Source organism: Staurois parvus, unplaced genomic scaffold (assembly GCF_062004578.1).
Source record: "Staurois parvus isolate SC_StPar_1 unplaced genomic scaffold, SC_StPar_1.0 ptg000662l, whole genome shotgun sequence".
Classification (NCBI taxonomy): Eukaryota; Metazoa; Chordata; class Amphibia; order Anura; family Ranidae; genus Staurois; species Staurois parvus.
Genome location: NW_028318458.1, coordinates 434539 through 455494, shown reverse-complemented (window position 1 = coordinate 455494; position 20956 = coordinate 434539). Strand labels below are relative to the sequence as shown.

Sequence of the window (20956 nt, the reverse complement as noted above, 5' to 3'; positions counted from 1 at the left end):
TCTAGTGTGCGCAGGGATAGCAAATATGTGTAGAGCAAACGGTGTTGCCGTAGGTACTTCCAAAGTGCGTGTATGCGAGTGTTAGCATTGGGAAGGTTGGGTTCTTAAAAGTTCTCGATGGATTTAATTTGTTCGAAACATTGTTCTCTATTTTGCCTAACTTGGTTACTAGCCCAGGGCGGCAGACGAGCCCCCTATGAAACAGCAACGAGGCAGTGCAAAGTACAATTTATCAGGGCTCACTTTCGAGCTGCGATGCCTCCTATCCAATGCAGATCTGGCCTACAGAATCCCCTCTGTGAATCTTGCCCAGCAGCTGCACCGTAAAAAGCTGCCGTGACCCGGATTTGAACCGGGGTTGCTGCGGCCACAACGCAGAGTACTAACCACTATACGATCACGGCCCATGTGACGAGCCAGGTAGGAGTCGAACCTACAATCTTCTGATCCGTAGTCAGACGCGTTATCCATTGCGCCACTGGCCCTGCTGCTGGATGTTTGCCAAACTTCCTTTGATGCTCATTCCAACCGCTGGACCACAAGGCACCATGGTGGCCGTTTCAATGCAAACCACTGGCTTTCTGGAGGATCTCTAATCCAGAGAACATTGCTAAAACCTCCAATGAACTTGCCCAAGCCAAGACCAGATATTTGCAATGAATCTGTCCAAAAAAACAATGCCAGCTTCCGATTGGCCAAGATATTTGATCACAAACATCTTGCTTTGCCAAGGTTTCTTAACCTGCCCAAAAATTCAAGCTTGGAAAGCGACTTTGATAACGAGTTCAGAAAGGAAGCTTCAAGCGAGAACACAGGAAATGTCTTACTCCCCTTGCATTTGCAACAACCAAATAATCTCAACATTTTCCATGAAATATGCGACTTTCCTGCTTTAAGAAATACCAAACATATCTTAGTTTTAAAATGGGGTGCACTTGTAAAACCACCAAGAACTGTGGTACCGAACCAGTGTAAAAAAGGCAGTGCATTAAAAAAAGTTCCAACTCTTCACTTTAGAGTTATGCTTCCATGATGACCCTAAATTGAATCATCCATCTATCTCTAGTGTGCGCAGGGATAGCAAATATGTGTAGAGCAAACGGCGTTGCCGTAGGTACTTCCAAAGTGCGTGTATGCGAGTGTTAGCATTGGGAAGGTTGGGTTCTTAAAAGTTCTCGATGGATTTAATTTGTTCGAAACATTGTTCTCTATTTTGCCTAACTTGGTTACTAGCCCAGGGCGGCAGACGAGCCCCCTATGAAACAGCAACGAGGCAGTGCAAAGTACAATTTATCAGGGCTCACTTTCGATCTGCGATGCCTCCTCTGCTTCTATCCAATGCAGATCTGGCCTACAGAATCCCCTCTGTGAATCTTGCCCGGCAGCTGCGCCGTAAAAAGCTGCCGTGACCCGGATTCGAACCGGGGTTGCTGCGGCCACAACGCAGAGTACTAACCACTATACGATCACGGCCCATGTGATGAGCCAGGTAAGAGTCGAACATACAATCTTCTGATCCGTAGTCAGACGCGTTATCCATTGCGCCACTGGCCCTGCTGCTGGATGTTTGCCAAACTTCCTTTGATGCTCATTCCAACCGCTGGACCACAAGGCACCATGGTGGCCGTTTCAATGCAAACCACTGGCTTTCTGGAGGATCTCTAATCCAGAGAACATTGCTAAAACCTCCAATGAACTTGCCCAAGCCAAGACCAGATATTTGCAATGAATCTGTCCAAAAAAACAATGCCAGCTTCCGATTGGCCAAGATATTTGATCACAAACATCTTGCTTTGCCAAGGTTTCTTAACCTGCCCAAAAATTCAAGCTTGGAAAGCGACTTTGATAACGAGTTCAGAGAGGAAGCTTCAAGCGAGAACACAGGAAATGTCTTACTCCCCTTGCATTTGCAACAACCAAATAATCTCAACATTTTCCATGAAATATGCGACTTTCCTGCTTTAAGAAATACCAAACATATCTTAGTTTTAAAATGGGGTGCACTTGTAAAACCACCAAGAACTGTGGTACCGAACCAGTGTAAAAAAGGCAGTGCATTAAAAAAAGTTCCAACTCTTCACTTTAGAGTTATGCTTCCATGATGACCCTAAATTGAATCATCCATCTATCTCTAGTGTGCGCAGGGATAGCAAATATGTGTAGAGCAAACGGTGTTGCCGTAGGTACTTCCAAAGTGCGTGTATGCGAGTGTTAGCATTGGGAAGGTTGGGTTCTTAAAAGTTCTCGATGGATTTAATTTGTTCGAAACATTGTTCTCTATTTTGCCTAACTTGGTTACTAGCCCAGGGCGGCAGACGAGCCCCCTATGAAACAGCAACGAGGCAGTGCAAAGTACAATTTATCAGGGCTCACTTTCGAGCTGCGATGCCTCCTCTGCTTCTATCCAATGCAGATCTGGCCTACAGAATCCCCTCTGTGAATCTTGCCCGGCAGCTGCGCCGTAAAAAGCTGCCGTGACCCGGATTCGAACCGGGGTTGCTGCGGCCACAACGCAGAGTACTAACCACTATACGATCACGGCCCATGTGATGAGCCAGGTAAGAGTCGAACATACAATCTTCTGATCCGTAGTCAGACGCGTTATCCATTGCGCCACTGGCCCTGCTGCTGGATGTTTGCCAAACTTCCTTTGATGCTCATTCCAACCGCTGGACCACAAGGCACCATGGTGGCCGTTTCAATGCAAACCACTGGCTTTCTGGAGGATCTCTAATCCAGAGAACATTGCTAAAACCTCCAATGAACTTGCCCAAGCCAAGACCAGATATTTGCAATGAATCTGTCCAAAAAAACAATGCCAGCTTCCGATTGGCCAAGATATTTGATCACAAACATCTTGCTTTGCCAAGGTTTCTTAACCTGCCCAAAAATTCAAGCTTGGAAAGCGACTTTGATAACGAGTTCAGAGAGGAAGCTTCAAGCGAGAACACAGGAAATGTCTTACTCCCCTTGCATTTGCAACAACCAAATAATCTCAACATTTTCCATGAAATATGCGACTTTCCTGCTTTAAGAAATACCAAACATATCTTAGTTTTAAAATGGGGTGCACTTGTAAAACCACCAAGAACTGTGGTACCGAACCAGTGTAAAAAAGGCAGTGCATTAAAAAAAGTTCCAACTCTTCACTTTAGAGTTATGCTTCCATGATGACCCTAAATTGAATCATCCATCTATCTCTAGTGTGCGCAGGGATAGCAAATATGTGTAGAGCAAACGGTGTTGCCGTAGGTACTTCCAAAGTGCGTGTATGCGAGTGTTAGCATTGGGAAGGTTGGGTTCTTAAAAGTTCTCGATGGATTTAATTTGTTCGAAACATTGTTCTCTATTTTGCCTAACTTGGTTACTAGCCCAGGGCGGCAGACGAGCCCCCTATGAAACAGCAACGAGGCAGTGCAAAGTACAATTTATCAGGGCTCACTTTCGAGCTGCGATGCCTCCTATCCAATGCAGATCTGGCCTACAGAATCCCCTCTGTGAATCTTGCCCAGCAGCTGCACCGTAAAAAGCTGCCGTGACCCGGATTCGAACCGGGGTTGCTGCGGCCACAACGCAGAGTACTAACCACTATACGATCACGGCCCATGTGATGAGCCAGGTAAGAGTCGAACATACAATCTTCTGATCCGTAGTCAGACGCGTTATCCATTGCGCCACTGGCCCTGCTGCTGGATGTTTGCCAAACTTCCTTTGATGCTCATTCCAACCGCTGGACCACAAGGCACCATGGTGGCCGTTTCAATGCAAACCACTGGCTTTCTGGAGGATCTCTAATCCAGAGAACATTGCTAAAACCTCCAATGAACTTGCCCAAGCCAAGACCAGATATTTGCAATGAATCTGTCCAAAAAAACAATGCCAGCTTCCGATTGGCCAAGATATTTGATCACAAACATCTTGCTTTGCCAAGGTTTCTTAACCTGCCCAAAAATTCAAGCTTGGAAAGCGACTTTGATAACGAGTTCAGAGAGGAAGCTTCAAGCGAGAACACAGGAAATGTCTTACTCCCCTTGCATTTGCAACAACCAAATAATCTCAACATTTTCCATGAAATATGCGACTTTCCTGCTTTAAGAAATACCAAACATATCTTAGTTTTAAAATGGGGTGCACTTGTAAAACCACCAAGAACTGTGGTACCGAACCAGTGTAAAAAAGGCAGTGCATTAAAAAAAGTTCCAACTCTTCACTTTAGAGTTATGCTTCCATGATGACCCTAAATTGAATCATCCATCTATCTCTAGTGTGCGCAGGGATAGCAAATATGTGTAGAGCAAACGGTGTTGCCGTAGGTACTTCCAAAGTGCGTGTATGCGAGTGTTAGCATTGGGAAGGTTGGGTTCTTAAAAGTTCTCGATGGATTTAATTTGTTCGAAACATTGTTCTCTATTTTGCCTAACTTGGTTACTAGCCCAGGGCGGCAGACGAGCCCCCTATGAAACAGCAACGAGGCAGTGCAAAGTACAATTTATCAGGGCTCACTTTCGAGCTGCGATGCCTCCTCTGCTTCTATCCAATGCAGATCTGGCCTACAGAATCCCCTCTGTGAATCTTGCCCGGCAGCTGCGCCGTAAAAAGCTGCCGTGACCCGGATTCGAACCGGGGTTGCTGCGGCCACAACGCAGAGTACTAACCACTATACGATCACGGCCCATGTGATGAGCCAGGTAAGAGTCGAACATACAATCTTCTGATCCGTAGTCAGACGCGTTATCCATTGCGCCACTGGCCCTGCTGCTGGATGTTTGCCAAACTTCCTTTGATGCTCATTCCAACCGCTGGACCACAAGGCACCATGGTGGCCGTTTCAATGCAAACCACTGGCTTTCTGGAGGATCTCTAATCCAGAGAACATTGCTAAAACCTCCAATGAACTTGCCCAAGCCAAGACCAGATATTTGCAATGAATCTGTCCAAAAAAACAATGCCAGCTTCCGATTGGCCAAGATATTTGATCACAAACATCTTGCTTTGCCAAGGTTTCTTAACCTGCCCAAAAATTCAAGCTTGGAAAGCGACTTTGATAACGAGTTCAGAGAGGAAGCTTCAAGCGAGAACACAGGAAATGTCTTACTCCCCTTGCATTTGCAACAACCAAATAATCTCAACATTTTCCATGAAATATGCGACTTTCCTGCTTTAAGAAATACCAAACATATCTTAGTTTTAAAATGGGGTGCACTTGTAAAACCACCAAGAACTGTGGTACCGAACCAGTGTAAAAAAGGCAGTGCATTAAAAAAAGTTCCAACTCTTCACTTTAGAGTTATGCTTCCATGATGACCCTAAATTGAATCATCCATCTATCTCTAGTGTGCGCAGGGATAGCAAATATGTGTAGAGCAAACGGTGTTGCCGTAGGTACTTCCAAAGTGCGTGTATGCGAGTGTTAGCATTGGGAAGGTTGGGTTCTTAAAAGTTCTCGATGGATTTAATTTGTTCGAAACATTGTTCTCTATTTTGCCTAACTTGGTTACTAGCCCAGGGCGGCAGACGAGCCCCCTATGAAACAGCAACGAGGCAGTGCAAAGTACAATTTATCAGGGCTCACTTTCGAGCTGCGATGCCTCCTCTGCTTCTATCCAATGCAGATCTGGCCTACAGAATCCCCTCTGTGAATCTTGCCCGGCAGCTGCGCCGTAAAAAGCTGCCGTGACCCGGATTCGAACCGGGGTTGCTGCGGCCACAACGCAGAGTACTAACCACTATACGATCACGGCCCATGTGATGAGCCAGGTAAGAGTCGAACATACAATCTTCTGATCCGTAGTCAGACGCGTTATCCATTGCGCCACTGGCCCTGCTGCTGGATGTTTGCCAAACTTCCTTTGATGCTCATTCCAACCGCTGGACCACAAGGCACCATGGTGGCCGTTTCAATGCAAACCACTGGCTTTCTGGAGGATCTCTAATCCAGAGAACATTGCTAAAACCTCCAATGAACTTGCCCAAGCCAAGACCAGATATTTGCAATGAATCTGTCCAAAAAAACAATGCCAGCTTCCGATTGGCCAAGATATTTGATCACAAACATCTTGCTTTGCCAAGGTTTCTTAACCTGCCCAAAAATTCAAGCTTGGAAAGCGACTTTGATAACGAGTTCAGAGAGGAAGCTTCAAGCGAGAACACAGGAAATGTCTTACTCCCCTTGCATTTGCAACAACCAAATAATCTCAACATTTTCCATGAAATATGCGACTTTCCTGCTTTAAGAAATACCAAACATATCTTAGTTTTAAAATGGGGTGCACTTGTAAAACCACCAAGAACTGTGGTACCGAACCAGTGTAAAAAAGGCAGTGCATTAAAAAAAGTTCCAACTCTTCACTTTAGAGTTATGCTTCCATGATGACCCTAAATTGAATCATCCATCTATCTCTAGTGTGCGCAGGGATAGCAAATATGTGTAGAGCAAACGGTGTTGCCGTAGGTACTTCCAAAGTGCGTGTATGCGAGTGTTAGCATTGGGAAGGTTGGGTTCTTAAAAGTTCTCGATGGATTTAATTTGTTCGAAACATTGTTCTCTATTTTGCCTAACTTGGTTACTAGCCCAGGGCGGCAGACGAGCCCCCTATGAAACAGCAACGAGGCAGTGCAAAGTACAATTTATCAGGGCTCACTTTCGAGCTGCGATGCCTCCTATCCAATGCAGATCTGGCCTACAGAATCCCCTCTGTGAATCTTGCCCAGCAGCTGCACCGTAAAAAGCTGCCGTGACCCGGATTCGAACCGGGGTTGCTGCGGCCACAACGCAGAGTACTAACCACTATACGATCACGGCCCATGTGACGAGCCAGGTAGGAGTCGAACCTACAATCTTCTGATCCGTAGTCAGACGCGTTATCCATTGCGCCACTGGCCCTGCTGCTGGATGTTTGCCAAACTTCCTTTGATGCTCATTCCAACCGCTGGACCACAAGGCACCATGGTGGCCGTTTCAATGCAAACCACTGGCTTTCTGGAGGATCTCTAATCCAGAGAACATTGCTAAAACCTCCAATGAACTTGCCCAAGCCAAGACCAGATATTTGCAATGAATCTGTCCAAAAAAACAATGCCAGCTTCCGATTGGCCAAGATATTTGATCACAAACATCTTGCTTTGCCAAGGTTTCTTAACCTGCCCAAAAATTCAAGCTTGGAAAGCGACTTTGATAACGAGTTCAGAAAGGAAGCTTCAAGCGAGAACACAGGAAATGTCTTACTCCCCTTGCATTTGCAACAACCAAATAATCTCAACATTTTCCATGAAATATGCGACTTTCCTGCTTTAAGAAATACCAAACATATCTTAGTTTTAAAATGGGGTGCACTTGTAAAACCACCAAGAACTGTGGTACCGAACCAGTGTAAAAAAGGCAGTGCATTAAAAAAAGTTCCAACTCTTCACTTTAGAGTTATGCTTCCATGATGACCCTAAATTGAATCATCCATCTATCTCTAGTGTGCGCAGGGATAGCAAATATGTGTAGAGCAAACGGCGTTGCCGTAGGTACTTCCAAAGTGCGTGTATGCGAGTGTTAGCATTGGGAAGGTTGGGTTCTTAAAAGTTCTCGATGGATCTAATTTGTTCGAAACATTGTTCTCTATTTTGCCTAACTTGGTTACTAGCCCAGGGCGGCAGACGAGCCCCCTATGAAACAGCAACGAGGCAGTGCAAAGTACAATTTATCAGGGCTCACTTTCGATCTGCGATGCCTCCTCTGCTTCTATCCAATGCAGATCTGGCCTACAGAATCCCCTCTGTGAATCTTGCCCGGCAGCTGCGCCGTAAAAAGCTGCCGTGACCCGGATTCGAACCGGGGTTGCTGCGGCCACAACGCAGAGTACTAACCACTATACGATCACGGCCCATGTGATGAGCCAGGTAAGAGTCGAACATACAATCTTCTGATCCGTAGTCAGATGCGTTATCCATTGCGCCACTGGCCCTGCTGCTGGATGTTTGCCAAACTTCCTTTGATGCTCATTCCAACCGCTGGACCACAAGGCACCATGGTGGCCGTTTCAATGCAAACCACTGGCTTTCTGGAGGATCTCTAATCCAGAGAACATTGCTAAAACCTCCAATGAACTTGCCCAAGCCAAGACCAGATATTTGCAATGAATCTGTCCAAAAAAACAATGCCAGCTTCCGATTGGCCAAGATATTTGATCACAAACATCTTGCTTTGCCAAGGTTTCTTAACCTGCCCAAAAATTCAAGCTTGGAAAGCGACTTTGATAACGAGTTCAGAGAGGAAGCTTCAAGCGAGAACACAGGAAATGTCTTACTCCCCTTGCATTTGCAACAACCAAATAATCTCAACATTTTCCATGAAATATGCGACTTTCCTGCTTTAAGAAATACCAAACATATCTTAGTTTTAAAATGGGGTGCACTTGTAAAACCACCAAGAACTGTGGTACCGAACCAGTGTAAAAAAGGCAGTGCATTAAAAAAAGTTCCAACTCTTCACTTTAGAGTTATGCTTCCATGATGACCCTAAATTGAATCATCCATCTATCTCTAGTGTGCGCAGGGATAGCAAATATGTGTAGAGCAAACGGCGTTGCCGTAGGTACTTCCAAAGTGCGTGTATGCGAGTGTTAGCATTGGGAAGGTTGGGTTCTTAAAAGTTCTCGATGGATTTAATTTGTTCGAAACATTGTTCTCTATTTTGCCTAACTTGGTTACTAGCCCAGGGCGGCAGACGAGCCCCCTATGAAACAGCAACGAGGCAGTGCAAAGTACAATTTATCAGGGCTCACTTTCGAGCTGCGATGCCTCCTATCCAATGCAGATCTGGCCTACAGAATCCCCTCTGTGAATCTTGCCCAGCAGCTGCACCGTAAAAAGCTGCCGTGACCCGGATTCGAACCGGGGTTGCTGCGGCCACAACGCAGAGTACTAACCACTATACGATCACGGCCCATGTGATGAGCCAGGTAGGAGTCGAACCTACAATCTTCTGATCCGTAGTCAGACGCGTTATCCATTGCGCCACTGGCCCTGCTGCTGGATGTTTGCCAAACTTCCTTTGATGCTCATTCCAACCGCTGGACCACAAGGCACCATGGTGGTCGTTTCAATGCAAACCACTGGCTTTCTGGAGGATCTCTAATCCAGAGAACATTGCTAAAACCTCCAATGAACTTGCCCAAGCCAAGACCAGATATTTGCAATGAATCTGTCCAAAAAAACAATGCCAGCTTCCGATTGGCCAAGATATTTGATCACAAACATCTTGCTTTGCCAAGGTTTCTTAACCTGCCCAAAAATTCAAGCTTGGAAAGCGACTTTGATAACGAGTTCAGAAAGGAAGCTTCAAGCGAGAACACAGGAAATGTCTTACTCCCCTTGCATTTGCAACAACCAAATAATCTCAACATTTTCCATGAAATATGCGACTTTCCTGCTTTAAGAAATACCAAACATATCTTAGTTTTAAAATGGGGTGCACTTGTAAAACCACCAAGAACTGTGGTACCGAACCAGTGTAAAAAAGGCAGTGCATTAAAAAAAGTTCCAACTCTTCACTTTAGAGTTATGCTTCCATGATGACCCTAAATTGAATCATCCATCTATCTCTAGTGTGCGCAGGGATAGCAAATATGTGTAGAGCAAACGGCGTTGCCGTAGGTACTTCCAAAGTGCGTGTATGCGAGTGTTAGCATTGGGAAGGTTGGGTTCTTAAAAGTTCTCGATGGATTTAATTTGTTCGAAACATTGTTCTCTATTTTGCCTAACTTGGTTACTAGCCCAGGGCGGCAGACGAGCCCCCTATGAAACAGCAACGAGGCAGTGCAAAGTACAATTTATCAGGGCTCACTTTCGATCTGCGATGCCTCCTCTGCTTCTATCCAATGCAGATCTGGCCTACAGAATCCCCTCTGTGAATCTTGCCCGGCAGCTGCGCCGTAAAAAGCTGCCGTGACCCGGATTCGAACCGGGGTTGCTGCGGCCACAACGCAGAGTACTAACCACTATACGATCACGGCCCATGTGATGAGCCAGGTAAGAGTCGAACATACAATCTTCTGATCCGTAGTCAGACGCGTTATCCATTGCGCCACTGGCCCTGCTGCTGGATGTTTGCCAAACTTCCTTTGATGCTCATTCCAACCGCTGGACCACAAGGCACCATGGTGGCCGTTTCAATGCAAACCACTGGCTTTCTGGAGGATCTCTAATCCAGAGAACATTGCTAAAACCTCCAATGAACTTGCCCAAGCCAAGACCAGATATTTGCAATGAATCTGTCCAAAAAAACAATGCCAGCTTCCGATTGGCCAAGATATTTGATCACAAACATCTTGCTTTGCCAAGGTTTCTTAACCTGCCCAAAAATTCAAGCTTGGAAAGCGACTTTGATAACGAGTTCAGAGAGGAAGCTTCAAGCGAGAACACAGGAAATGTCTTACTCCCCTTGCATTTGCAACAACCAAATAATCTCAACATTTTCCATGAAATATGCGACTTTCCTGCTTTAAGAAATACCAAACATATCTTAGTTTTAAAATGGGGTGCACTTGTAAAACCACCAAGAACTGTGGTACCGAACCAGTGTAAAAAAGGCAGTGCATTAAAAAAAGTTCCAACTCTTCACTTTAGAGTTATGCTTCCATGATGACCCTAAATTGAATCATCCATCTATCTCTAGTGTGCGCAGGGATAGCAAATATGTGTAGAGCAAACGGTGTTGCCGTAGGTACTTCCAAAGTGCGTGTATGCGAGTGTTAGCATTGGGAAGGTTGGGTTCTTAAAAGTTCTCGATGGATTTAATTTGTTCGAAACATTGTTCTCTATTTTGCCTAACTTGGTTACTAGCCCAGGGCGGCAGACGAGCCCCCTATGAAACAGCAACGAGGCAGTGCAAAGTACAATTTATCAGGGCTCACTTTCGAGCTGCGATGCCTCCTATCCAATGCAGATCTGGCCTACAGAATCCCCTCTGTGAATCTTGCCCAGCAGCTGCACTGTAAAAAGCTGCCGTGACCCGGATTTGAACCGGGGTTGCTGCGGCCACAACGCAGAGTACTAACCACTATACGATCACGGCCCATGTGACGAGCCAGGTAGGAGTCGAACCTACAATCTTCTGATCCGTAGTCAGACGCGTTATCCATTGCGCCACTGGCCCTGCTGCTGGATGTTTGCCAAACTTCCTTTGATGCTCATTCCAACCGCTGGACCACAAGGCACCATGGTGGCCGTTTCAATGCAAACCACTGGCTTTCTGGAGGATCTCTAATCCAGAGAACATTGCTAAAACCTCCAATGAACTTGCCCAAGCCAAGACCAGATATTTGCAATGAATCTGTCCAAAAAAACAATGCCAGCTTCCGATTGGCCAAGATATTTGATCACAAACATCTTGCTTTGCCAAGGTTTCTTAACCTGCCCAAAAATTCAAGCTTGGAAAGCGACTTTGATAACGAGTTCAGAAAGGAAGCTTCAAGCGAGAACACAGGAAATGTCTTACTCCCCTTGCATTTGCAACAACCAAATAATCTCAACATTTTCCATGAAATATGCGACTTTCCTGCTTTAAGAAATACCAAACATATCTTAGTTTTAAAATGGGGTGCACTTGTAAAACCACCAAGAACTGTGGTACCGAACCAGTGTAAAAAAGGCAGTGCATTAAAAAAAGTTCCAACTCTTCACTTTAGAGTTATGCTTCCATGATGACCCTAAATTGAATCATCCATCTATCTCTAGTGTGCGCAGGGATAGCAAATATGTGTAGAGCAAACGGCGTTGCCGTAGGTACTTCCAAAGTGCGTGTATGCGAGTGTTAGCATTGGGAAGGTTGGGTTCTTAAAAGTTCTCGATGGATTTAATTTGTTCGAAACATTGTTCTCTATTTTGCCTAACTTGGTTACTAGCCCAGGGCGGCAGACGAGCCCCCTATGAAACAGCAACGAGGCAGTGCAAAGTACAATTTATCAGGGCTCACTTTCGATCTGCGATGCCTCCTCTGCTTCTATCCAATGCAGATCTGGCCTACAGAATCCCCTCTGTGAATCTTGCCCGGCAGCTGCGCCGTAAAAAGCTGCCGTGACCCGGATTCGAACCGGTGTTGCTGCGGCCACAACGCAGAGTACTAACCACTATACGATCACGGCCCATGTGATGAGCCAGGTAAGAGTCGAACATACAATCTTCTGATCCGTAGTCAGACGCGTTATCCATTGCGCCACTGGCCCTGCTGCTGGATGTTTGCCAAACTTCCTTTGATGCTCATTCCAACCGCTGGACCACAAGGCACCATGGTGGCCGTTTCAATGCAAACCACTGGCTTTCTGGAGGATCTCTAATCCAGAGAACATTGCTAAAACCTCCAATGAACTTGCCCAAGCCAAGACCAGATATTTGCAATGAATCTGTCCAAAAAAACAATGCCAGCTTCCGATTGGCCAAGATATTTGATCACAAACATCTTGCTTTGCCAAGGTTTCTTAACCTGCCCAAAAATTCAAGCTTGGAAAGCGACTTTGATAACGAGTTCAGAGAGGAAGCTTCAAGCGAGAACACAGGAAATGTCTTACTCCCCTTGCATTTGCAACAACCAAATAATCTCAACATTTTCCATGAAATATGCGACTTTCCTACTTTAAGAAATACCAAACATATCTTAGTTTTAAAATGGGGTGCACTTGTAAAACCACCAAGAACTGTGGTACCGAACCAGTGTAAAAAAGGCAGTGCATTAAAAAAAGTTCCAACTCTTCACTTTAGAGTTATGCTTCCATGATGACCCTAAATTGAATCATCCATCTATCTCTAGTGTGCGCAGGGATAGCAAATATGTGTAGAGCAAACGGTGTTGCCGTAGGTACTTCCAAAGTGCGTGTATGCGAGTGTTAGCATTGGGAAGGTTGGGTTCTTAAAAGTTCTCGATGGATTTAATTTGTTCGAAACATTGTTCTCTATTTTGCCTAACTTGGTTACTAGCCCAGGGCGGCAGACGAGCCCCCTATGAAACAGCAACGAGGCAGTGCAAAGTACAATTTATCAGGGCTCACTTTCGAGCTGCGATGCCTCCTATCCAATGCAGATCTGGCCTACAGAATCCCCTCTGTGAATCTTGCCCAGCAGCTGCACCGTAAAAAGCTGCCGTGACCCGGATTCGAACCGGGGTTGCTGCGGCCACAACGCAGAGTACTAACCACTATACGATCACGGCCCATGTGACGAGCCAGGTAGGAGTCGAACCTACAATCTTCTGATCCGTAGTCAGACGCGTTATCCATTGCGCCACTGGCCCTGCTGCTGGATGTTTGCCAAACTTCCTTTGATGCTCATTCCAACCGCTGGACCACAAGGCACCATGGTGGCCGTTTCAATGCAAACCACTGGCTTTCTGGAGGATCTCTAATCCAGAGAACATTGCTAAAACCTCCAATGAACTTGCCCAAGACCAGATATTTGCAATGAATCTGTCCAAAAAAACAATGCCAGCTTCCGATTGGCCAAGATATTTGATCACAAACATCTTGCTTTGCCAAGGTTTCTTAACCTGCCCAAAAATTCAAGCTTGGAAAGCGACTTTGATAACGAGTTCAGAAAGGAAGCTTCAAGCGAGAACACAGGAAATGTCTTACTCCCCTTGCATTTGCAACAACCAAATAATCTCAACATTTTCCATGAAATATGCGACTTTCCTGCTTTAAGAAATACCAAACATATCTTAGTTTTAAAATGGGGTGCACTTGTAAAACCACCAAGAACTGTGGTACCGAACCAGTGTAAAAAAGGCAGTGCATTAAAAAAAGTTCCAACTCTTCACTTTAGAGTTATGCTTCCATGATGACCCTAAATTGAATCATCCATCTATCTCTAGTGTGCGCAGGGATAGCAAATATGTGTAGAGCAAACGGCGTTGCCGTAGGTACTTCCAAAGTGCGTGTATGCGAGTGTTAGCATTGGGAAGGTTGGGTTCTTAAAAGTTCTTGATGGATTTAATTTGTTCGAAACATTGTTCTCTATTTTGCCTAACTTGGTTACTAGCCCAGGGCGGCAGACGAGCCCCCTATGAAACAGCAACGAGGCAGTGCAAAGTACAATTTATCAGGGCTCACTTTCGATCTGCGATGCCTCCTCTGCTTCTATCCAATGCAGATCTGGCCTACAGAATCCCCTCTGTGAATCTTGCCCGGCAGCTGCGCCGTAAAAAGCTGCCGTGACCCGGATTCGAACCGGGGTTGCTGCGGCCACAACGCAGAGTACTAACCACTATACGATCACGGCCCATGTGACGAGCCAGGTAGGAGTCGAACATACAATCTTCTGATCCGTAGTCAGACGCGTTACCCATTGCGCCACTGGCCCTGCTGCTGGATGTTTGCCAAACTTCCTTTGATGCTCATTCCAACCGCTGGACCACAAGGCACCATGGTGGCCGTTTCAATGCAAACCACTGGCTTTCTGGAGGATCTCTAATCCAGAGAACATTGCTAAAACCTCCAATGAACTTGCCCAAGCCAAGACCAGATATTTGCAATGAATCTGTCCAAAAAAACAATGCCAGCTTCCGATTGGCCAAGATATTTGATCACAAACATCTTGCTTTGCCAAGGTTTCTTAACCTGCCCAAAAATTCAAGCTTGGAAAGCGACTTTGATAACGAGTTCAGAGAGGAAGCTTCAAGCGAGAACACAGGAAATGTCTTACTCCCCTTGCATTTGCAACAACCAAATAATCTCAACATTTTCCATGAAATATGCGACTTTCCTGCTTTAAGAAATACCAAACATATCTTAGTTTTAAAATGGGGTGCACTTGTAAAACCACCAAGAACTGTGGTACCGAACCAGTGTAAAAAAGGCAGTGCATTAAAAAAAGTTCCAACTCTTCACTTTAGAGTTATGCTTCCATGATGACCCTAAATTGAATCATCCATCTATCTCTAGTGTGCGCAGGGATAGCAAATATGTGTAGAGCAAACGGTGTTGCCGTAGGTACTTCCAAAGTGCGTGTATGCGAGTGTTAGCATTGGGAAGGTTGGGTTCTTAAAAGTTCTCGATGGATTTAATTTGTTCGAAACATTGTTCTCTATTTTGCCTAACTTGGTTACTAGCCCAGGGCGGCAGACGAGCCCCCTATGAAACAGCAACGAGGCAGTGCAAAGTACAATTTATCAGGGCTCACTTTCGAGCTGCGATGCCTCCTATCCAATGCAGATCTGGCCTACAGAATCCCCTCTGTGAATCTTGCCCAGCAGCTGCACCGTAAAAAGCTGCCGTGACCCGGATTCGAACCGGGGTTGCTGCGGCCACAACGCAGAGTGTTGCTGCGGCCACAACCACTATACGATCACGGCCCATGTGACGAGCCAGGTAGGAGTCGAACCTACAATCTTCTGATCCGTAGTCAGACGCGTTATCCATTGCGCCACTGGCCCTGCTGCTGGATGTTTGCCAAACTTCCTTTGATGCTCATTCCAACCGCTGGACCACAAGGCACCATGGTGGCCGTTTCAATGCAAACCACTGGCTTTCTGGAGGATCTCTAATCCAGAGAACATTGCTAAAACCTCCAATGAACTTGCCCAAGCCAAGACCAGATATTTGCAATGAATCTGTCCAAAAAAACAATGCCAGCTTCCGATTGGCCAAGATATTTGATCACAAACATCTTGCTTTGCCAAGGTTTCTTAACCTGCCCAAAAATTCAAGCTTGGAAAGCGACTTTGATAACGAGTTCAGAAAGGAAGCTTCAAGCGAGAACACAGGAAATGTCTTACTCCCCTTGCATTTGCAACAACCAAATAATCTCAACATTTTCCATGAAATATGCGACTTTCCTGCTTTAAGAAATACCAAACATATCTTAGTTTTAAAATGGGGTGCACTTGTAAAACCACCAAGAACTGTGGTACCGAACCAGTGTAAAAAAGGCAGTGCATTAAAAAAAGTTCCAACTCTTCACTTTAGAGTTATGCTTCCATGATGACCCTAAATTGAATCATCCATCTATCTCTAGTGTGCGCAGGGATAGCAAATATGTGTAGAGCAAACGGCGTTGCCGTAGGTACTTCCAAAGTGCGTGTATGCGAGTGTTAGCATTGGGAAGGTTGGGTTCTTAAAAGTTCTCGATGGATTTAATTTGTTCGAAACATTGTTCTCTATTTTGCCTAACTTGGTTACTAGCCCAGGGCGGCAGACGAGCCCCCTATGAAACAGCAACGAGGCAGTGCAAAGTACAATTTATCAGGGCTCACTTTCGATCTGCGATGCCTCCTCTGCTTCTATCCAATGCAGATCTGGCCTACAGAATCCCCTCTGTGAATCTTGCCCGGCAGCTGCGCCGTAAAAAGCTGCCGTGACCCGGATTCGAACCGGGGTTGCTGCGGCCACAACGCAGAGTACTAACCACTATACGATCACGGCCCATGTGACGAGCCAGGTAAGAGTCGAACATACAATCTTCTGATCCGTAGTCAGACGCGTTATCCATTGCGCCACTGGCCCTGCTGCTGGATGTTTGCCAAACTTCCTTTGATGCTCATTCCAACCGCTGGACCACAAGGCACCATGGTGGCCGTTTCAATGCAAACCACTGGCTTTCTGGAGGATCTCTAATCCAGAGAACATTGCTAAAACCTCCAATGAACTTGCCCAAGCCAAGACCAGATATTTGCAATGAATCTGTCCAAAAAAACAATGCCAGCTTCCGATTGGCCAAGATATTTGATCACAAACATCTTGCTTTGCCAAGGTTTCTTAACCTGCCCAAAAATTCAAGCTTGGAAAGCGACTTTGATAACGAGTTCAGAGAGGAAGCTTCAAGCGAGAACACAGGAAATGTCTTACTCCCCTTGCATTTGCAACAACCAAATAATCTCAACATTTTCCATGAAATATGCGACTTTCCTGCTTTAAGAAATACCAAACATATCTTAGTTTTAAAATGGGGTGCACTTGTAAAACCACCAAGAACTGTGGTACCGAACCAGTGTAAAAAAGGCAGTGCATTAAAAAAAGTTCCAACTCTTCACTTTAGAGTTATGCTTCCATGATGACCCTAAATTGAATCATCCATCTATCTCTAGTGTGCGCAGGGATAGCAAATATGTGTAGAGCAAACGGTGTTGCCGTAGGTACTTCCAAAGTGCGTGTATGCGAGTGTTAGCATTGGGAAGGTTGGGTTCTTAAAAGTTCTCGATGGATTTAATTTGTTCGAAACATTGTTCTCTATTTTGCCTAACTTGGTTACTAGCCCAGGGCGGCAGACGAGCCCCCTATGAAACAGCAACGAGGCAGTGCAAAGTACAATTTATCAGGGCTCACTTTCGAGCTGCGATGCCTCCTATCCAATGCAGATCTGGCCTACAGAATCCCCTCTGTGAATCTTGCCCAGCAGCTGCACCGTAAAAAGCTGCCGTGACCCGGATTCGAACCGGGGTTGCTGCGGCCACAACGCAGAGTGTTGCTGCGGCCACAACCACTATACGATCACGGCCCATGTGACGAGCCAGGTAGGAGTCGAACCTACAATCTTCTGATCCGTAGTCAGACGCGTTATCCATTGCGCCACTGGCCCTGCTGCTGGATGTTTGCCAAACTTCCTTTGATGCTCATTCCAACCGCTGGACCACAAGGCACCATGGTGGCCGTTTCAATGCAAACCACTGGCTTTCTGGAGGATCTCTAATCCAGAGAACATTGCTAAAACCTCCAATGAACTTGCCCAAGCCAAGACCAGATATTTGCAATGAATCTGTCCAAAAAAACAATGCCAGCTTCCGATTGGCCAAGATATTTGATCACAAACATCTTGCTTTGCCAAGGTTTCTTAACCTGCCCAAAAATTCAAGCTTGGAAAGCGACTTTGATAACGAGTTCAGAAAGGAAGCTTCAAGCGAGAACACAGGAAATGTCTTACTCCCCTTGCATTTGCAACAACCAAATAATCTCAACATTTTCCATGAAATATGCGACTTTCCTGCTTTAAGAAATACCAAACATATCTTAGTTTTAAAATGGGGTGCACTTGTAAAACCACCAAGAACTGTGGTACCGAACCAGTGTAAAAAAGGCAGTGCATTAAAAAAAGTTCCAACTCTTCACTTTAGAGTTATGCTTCCATGATGACCCTAAATTGAATCATCCATCTATCTCTAGTGTGCGCAGGGATAGCAAATATGTGTAGAGCAAACGGCGTTGCCGTAGGTACTTCCAAAGTGCGTGTATGCGAGTGTTAGCATTGGGAAGGTTGGGTTCTTAAAAGTTCTCGATGGATTTAATTTGTTCGAAACATTGTTCTCTATTTTGCCTAACTTGGTTACTAGCCCAGGGCGGCAGACGAGCCCCCTATGAAACAGCAACGAGGCAGTGCAAAGTACAATTTATCAGGGCTCACTTTCGATCTGCGATGCCTCCTCTGCTTCTATCCAATGCAGATCTGGCCTACAGAATCCCCTCTGTGAATCTTGCCCGGCAGCTGCGCCGTAAAAAGCTGCCGTGACCCGGATTCGAACCGGGGTTGCTGCGGCCACAACGCAGAGTACTAACCACTATACGATCACGGCCCATGTGACGAGCCAGGTAAGAGTCGAACATACAATCTTCTGATCCGTAGTCAGACGCGTTATCCATTGCGCCACTGGCCCTGCTGCTGGATGTTTGCCAAACTTCCTTTGATACTCATTCCAACCGCTGGACCACAGGGCACCATGGTGGCCGTTTCAATGCAAACCACTGGCTTTCTGGAGGATCTCTAATCCAGAGAACATTGCTAAAACCTCCAATGAACTTGCCCAAGCCAAGACCAGATATTTGCAATGAATCTGTCCAAAAAAACAATGCCAGCTTCCGATTGGCCAAGATATTTGATCACAAACATCTTGCTTTGCCAAGGTTTCTTAACCTGCCCAAAAATTCAAGCTTGGAAAGCGACTTTGATAACGAGTTCAGAGAGGAAGCTTCAAGCGAGAACACAGGAAATGTCTTACTCCCCTTGCATTTGCAACAACCAAATAATCTCAACATTTTCCATGAAATATGCGACTTTCCTGCTTTAAGAAATACCAAACATATCTTAGTTTTAAAATGGGGTGCACTTGTAAAACCACCAAGAACTGTGGTACCGAAAAAGTGTAAAAAAGGCAGTGCATTAAAAAAAGTTCCAACTCTTCACTTTAGAGTTATGCTTCCATGATGACCCTAAATTGAATCATCCATCTATCTCTAGTGTGCGCAGGGATAGCAAATATGTGTAGAGCAAACGGTGTTGCCGTAGGTACTTCCAAAGTGCGTGTATGCGAGTGTTAGCATTGGGAAGGTTGGGTTCTTAAAAGTTCTCGATGGATTTAATTTGTTCGAAACATTGTTCTCTATTTTGCCTAACTTGGTTACTAGCCCAGGGCGGCAGACGAGCCCCCTATGAAACAGCAACGAGGCAGTGCAAAGTACAATTTATCAGGGCTCACTTTCGAGCTGCGATGCCTCCTATCCAATGCAGATCTGGCCTACAGAATCCCCTCTGTGAATCTTGCCCAGCAGCTGCACCGTAAAAAGCTGCCGTGACCCGGATTCGAACCGGGGTTGCTGCGGCCACAACGCAGAGTACTAACCACTATACGATCACGGCCCATGTGACGAGCCAGGTAGGAGTCGAACCTACAATCTTCTGATCCGTAGTCAGACGCGTTATCCATTGCGCCACTGGCCCTGCTGCTGGATGTTTGCCAAACTTCCTTTGATGCTCATTCCAACCGCTGGACCACAAGGCACCATGGTGGCCGTTTCAATGCAAACCACTGGCTTTCTGGAGGATCTCTAATCCAGAGAACATTGCTAAAACCTCCAATGAACTTGCCCAAGCCAAGACCAGATATTTGCAATGAATCTGTCCAAAAAAACAATGCCAGCTTCCGATTGGCCAAGATATTTGATCACAAACATCTTGCTTTGCCAAGGTTTCTTAACCTGCCCAAAAATTCAAGCTTGGAAAGCGACTTTGATAACGAGTTCAGAAAGGAAGCTTCAAGCGAGAACACAGGAAATGTCTTACTCCCCTTGCATTTGCAACAACCAAATAATCTCAACATTTTCCATGAAATATGCGACTTTCCTGCTTTAAGAAATACCAAACATATCTTAGTTTTAAAATGGGGTGCACTTGTAAAACCACCAAGAACTGTGGTACCGAACCAGTGTAAAAAAGGCAGTGCATTAAAAAAAGTTCCAACTCTTCACTTTAGAGTTATGCTTCCATGATGACCCTAAATTGAATCATCCATCTATCTCTAGTGTGCGCAGGGATAGCAAATATGTGTAGAGCAAACGGCGTTGCCGTAGGTACTTCCAAAGTGCGTGTATGCGAGTGTTAGCATTGGGAAGGTTGGGTTCTTAAAAGTTCTCGATGGATTTAATTTGTTCGAAACATTGTTCTCTATTTTGCCTAACTTGGTTACTAGCCCAGGGCGGCAGACGAGCCCCCTATGAAACAGCAACGAGGCAGTGCAAAGTACAATTTATCAGGGCTCACTTTCGATCTGCGATGCCTCCTCTGCTTCTATCCAATGCAGATCTGGCCTACAGAATCCCCTCTGTGAATTTGCCCAGCAGCTGCGCCGTAAAAAGTTGCCGTGACCCGGATACGAACCGGGGTTGCTGCGGCCACAACGCAGAGTACTAACCACTATACGATCACGGCCCATGTGACGAGCCAGGTAGGAGTCGAACCTACAATCTTCTGATCCGTAGTCAGACGCGTTATCCATTGCGCCACTGGCCCTGCTGCTGTATGTTTGCCAAACTTCCTTTGATGCTCATTCCAACCGCTGGACCACAAGGCACCATGGTGGCCGTTTCAATGCAAACCACTGGCTTTCTGGAGGATCTCTAATCCAGAGAACATTGCTAAAACCTCCAATGAACTTGCCCAAGCCAAGACCAGATATTTGCAATGAATCTGTCCAAAAAAACAATGCCAGCTTCCGATT

The 20956-nt window shown here is 45.7% G+C and overlaps 33 non-coding genes across 33 annotated transcripts; all 33 read right to left on the bottom strand.

Annotated features, from left to right (window-relative positions):
* Nucleotides 1-332: 332 nt before the first annotated feature.
* Nucleotides 333-404, bottom strand: TRNAH-GUG (transfer RNA histidin (anticodon GUG)). The gene has a single exon. It is a non-coding gene; the product is annotated as a tRNA-His (tRNA).
* Nucleotides 405-412: 8 nt separating this feature from the next.
* Nucleotides 413-485, bottom strand: TRNAR-ACG (transfer RNA arginine (anticodon ACG)). The gene has a single exon. It is a non-coding gene; the product is annotated as a tRNA-Arg (tRNA).
* Nucleotides 486-1401: 916 nt separating this feature from the next.
* TRNAH-GUG (transfer RNA histidin (anticodon GUG)) lies at nucleotides 1402-1473 on the bottom strand. Its single transcript has one exon. It is a non-coding gene; the product is annotated as a tRNA-His (tRNA).
* An 8-nt stretch (nucleotides 1474-1481) lies between these two features.
* On the bottom strand, nucleotides 1482-1554 carry TRNAR-ACG (transfer RNA arginine (anticodon ACG)). The gene has a single exon. It is a non-coding gene; the product is annotated as a tRNA-Arg (tRNA).
* Nucleotides 1555-2470: 916 nt separating this feature from the next.
* Nucleotides 2471-2542, bottom strand: TRNAH-GUG (transfer RNA histidin (anticodon GUG)). Its single transcript has one exon. It is a non-coding gene; the product is annotated as a tRNA-His (tRNA).
* Nucleotides 2543-2550: 8 nt separating this feature from the next.
* Nucleotides 2551-2623, bottom strand: TRNAR-ACG (transfer RNA arginine (anticodon ACG)). Its single transcript has one exon. It is a non-coding gene; the product is annotated as a tRNA-Arg (tRNA).
* A 908-nt stretch (nucleotides 2624-3531) lies between these two features.
* Nucleotides 3532-3603, bottom strand: TRNAH-GUG (transfer RNA histidin (anticodon GUG)). The gene has a single exon. It is a non-coding gene; the product is annotated as a tRNA-His (tRNA).
* An 8-nt stretch (nucleotides 3604-3611) lies between these two features.
* Nucleotides 3612-3684, bottom strand: TRNAR-ACG (transfer RNA arginine (anticodon ACG)). The gene has a single exon. It is a non-coding gene; the product is annotated as a tRNA-Arg (tRNA).
* Nucleotides 3685-4600: 916 nt separating this feature from the next.
* TRNAH-GUG (transfer RNA histidin (anticodon GUG)) lies at nucleotides 4601-4672 on the bottom strand. Its single transcript has one exon. It is a non-coding gene; the product is annotated as a tRNA-His (tRNA).
* An 8-nt stretch (nucleotides 4673-4680) lies between these two features.
* Nucleotides 4681-4753, bottom strand: TRNAR-ACG (transfer RNA arginine (anticodon ACG)). The gene has a single exon. It is a non-coding gene; the product is annotated as a tRNA-Arg (tRNA).
* A 916-nt stretch (nucleotides 4754-5669) lies between these two features.
* Nucleotides 5670-5741, bottom strand: TRNAH-GUG (transfer RNA histidin (anticodon GUG)). The gene has a single exon. It is a non-coding gene; the product is annotated as a tRNA-His (tRNA).
* Nucleotides 5742-5749: 8 nt separating this feature from the next.
* TRNAR-ACG (transfer RNA arginine (anticodon ACG)) lies at nucleotides 5750-5822 on the bottom strand. The gene has a single exon. It is a non-coding gene; the product is annotated as a tRNA-Arg (tRNA).
* Nucleotides 5823-6730: 908 nt separating this feature from the next.
* On the bottom strand, nucleotides 6731-6802 carry TRNAH-GUG (transfer RNA histidin (anticodon GUG)). The gene has a single exon. It is a non-coding gene; the product is annotated as a tRNA-His (tRNA).
* An 8-nt stretch (nucleotides 6803-6810) lies between these two features.
* On the bottom strand, nucleotides 6811-6883 carry TRNAR-ACG (transfer RNA arginine (anticodon ACG)). The gene has a single exon. It is a non-coding gene; the product is annotated as a tRNA-Arg (tRNA).
* Nucleotides 6884-7799: 916 nt separating this feature from the next.
* Nucleotides 7800-7871, bottom strand: TRNAH-GUG (transfer RNA histidin (anticodon GUG)). Its single transcript has one exon. It is a non-coding gene; the product is annotated as a tRNA-His (tRNA).
* A 989-nt stretch (nucleotides 7872-8860) lies between these two features.
* TRNAH-GUG (transfer RNA histidin (anticodon GUG)) lies at nucleotides 8861-8932 on the bottom strand. The gene has a single exon. It is a non-coding gene; the product is annotated as a tRNA-His (tRNA).
* Nucleotides 8933-8940: 8 nt separating this feature from the next.
* TRNAR-ACG (transfer RNA arginine (anticodon ACG)) lies at nucleotides 8941-9013 on the bottom strand. The gene has a single exon. It is a non-coding gene; the product is annotated as a tRNA-Arg (tRNA).
* Nucleotides 9014-9929: 916 nt separating this feature from the next.
* TRNAH-GUG (transfer RNA histidin (anticodon GUG)) lies at nucleotides 9930-10001 on the bottom strand. Its single transcript has one exon. It is a non-coding gene; the product is annotated as a tRNA-His (tRNA).
* Nucleotides 10002-10009: 8 nt separating this feature from the next.
* On the bottom strand, nucleotides 10010-10082 carry TRNAR-ACG (transfer RNA arginine (anticodon ACG)). Its single transcript has one exon. It is a non-coding gene; the product is annotated as a tRNA-Arg (tRNA).
* Nucleotides 10083-10990: 908 nt separating this feature from the next.
* TRNAH-GUG (transfer RNA histidin (anticodon GUG)) lies at nucleotides 10991-11062 on the bottom strand. Its single transcript has one exon. It is a non-coding gene; the product is annotated as a tRNA-His (tRNA).
* Nucleotides 11063-11070: 8 nt separating this feature from the next.
* On the bottom strand, nucleotides 11071-11143 carry TRNAR-ACG (transfer RNA arginine (anticodon ACG)). Its single transcript has one exon. It is a non-coding gene; the product is annotated as a tRNA-Arg (tRNA).
* Nucleotides 11144-12139: 996 nt separating this feature from the next.
* TRNAR-ACG (transfer RNA arginine (anticodon ACG)) lies at nucleotides 12140-12212 on the bottom strand. The gene has a single exon. It is a non-coding gene; the product is annotated as a tRNA-Arg (tRNA).
* A 908-nt stretch (nucleotides 12213-13120) lies between these two features.
* TRNAH-GUG (transfer RNA histidin (anticodon GUG)) lies at nucleotides 13121-13192 on the bottom strand. The gene has a single exon. It is a non-coding gene; the product is annotated as a tRNA-His (tRNA).
* An 8-nt stretch (nucleotides 13193-13200) lies between these two features.
* TRNAR-ACG (transfer RNA arginine (anticodon ACG)) lies at nucleotides 13201-13273 on the bottom strand. The gene has a single exon. It is a non-coding gene; the product is annotated as a tRNA-Arg (tRNA).
* Nucleotides 13274-14184: 911 nt separating this feature from the next.
* On the bottom strand, nucleotides 14185-14256 carry TRNAH-GUG (transfer RNA histidin (anticodon GUG)). The gene has a single exon. It is a non-coding gene; the product is annotated as a tRNA-His (tRNA).
* Nucleotides 14257-14264: 8 nt separating this feature from the next.
* TRNAR-ACG (transfer RNA arginine (anticodon ACG)) lies at nucleotides 14265-14337 on the bottom strand. The gene has a single exon. It is a non-coding gene; the product is annotated as a tRNA-Arg (tRNA).
* Nucleotides 14338-15336: 999 nt separating this feature from the next.
* On the bottom strand, nucleotides 15337-15409 carry TRNAR-ACG (transfer RNA arginine (anticodon ACG)). Its single transcript has one exon. It is a non-coding gene; the product is annotated as a tRNA-Arg (tRNA).
* A 916-nt stretch (nucleotides 15410-16325) lies between these two features.
* On the bottom strand, nucleotides 16326-16397 carry TRNAH-GUG (transfer RNA histidin (anticodon GUG)). Its single transcript has one exon. It is a non-coding gene; the product is annotated as a tRNA-His (tRNA).
* A 1080-nt stretch (nucleotides 16398-17477) lies between these two features.
* TRNAR-ACG (transfer RNA arginine (anticodon ACG)) lies at nucleotides 17478-17550 on the bottom strand. Its single transcript has one exon. It is a non-coding gene; the product is annotated as a tRNA-Arg (tRNA).
* A 916-nt stretch (nucleotides 17551-18466) lies between these two features.
* On the bottom strand, nucleotides 18467-18538 carry TRNAH-GUG (transfer RNA histidin (anticodon GUG)). Its single transcript has one exon. It is a non-coding gene; the product is annotated as a tRNA-His (tRNA).
* A 989-nt stretch (nucleotides 18539-19527) lies between these two features.
* Nucleotides 19528-19599, bottom strand: TRNAH-GUG (transfer RNA histidin (anticodon GUG)). The gene has a single exon. It is a non-coding gene; the product is annotated as a tRNA-His (tRNA).
* Nucleotides 19600-19607: 8 nt separating this feature from the next.
* TRNAR-ACG (transfer RNA arginine (anticodon ACG)) lies at nucleotides 19608-19680 on the bottom strand. The gene has a single exon. It is a non-coding gene; the product is annotated as a tRNA-Arg (tRNA).
* A 995-nt stretch (nucleotides 19681-20675) lies between these two features.
* On the bottom strand, nucleotides 20676-20748 carry TRNAR-ACG (transfer RNA arginine (anticodon ACG)). Its single transcript has one exon. It is a non-coding gene; the product is annotated as a tRNA-Arg (tRNA).
* Nucleotides 20749-20956: the final 208 nt, after the last annotated feature.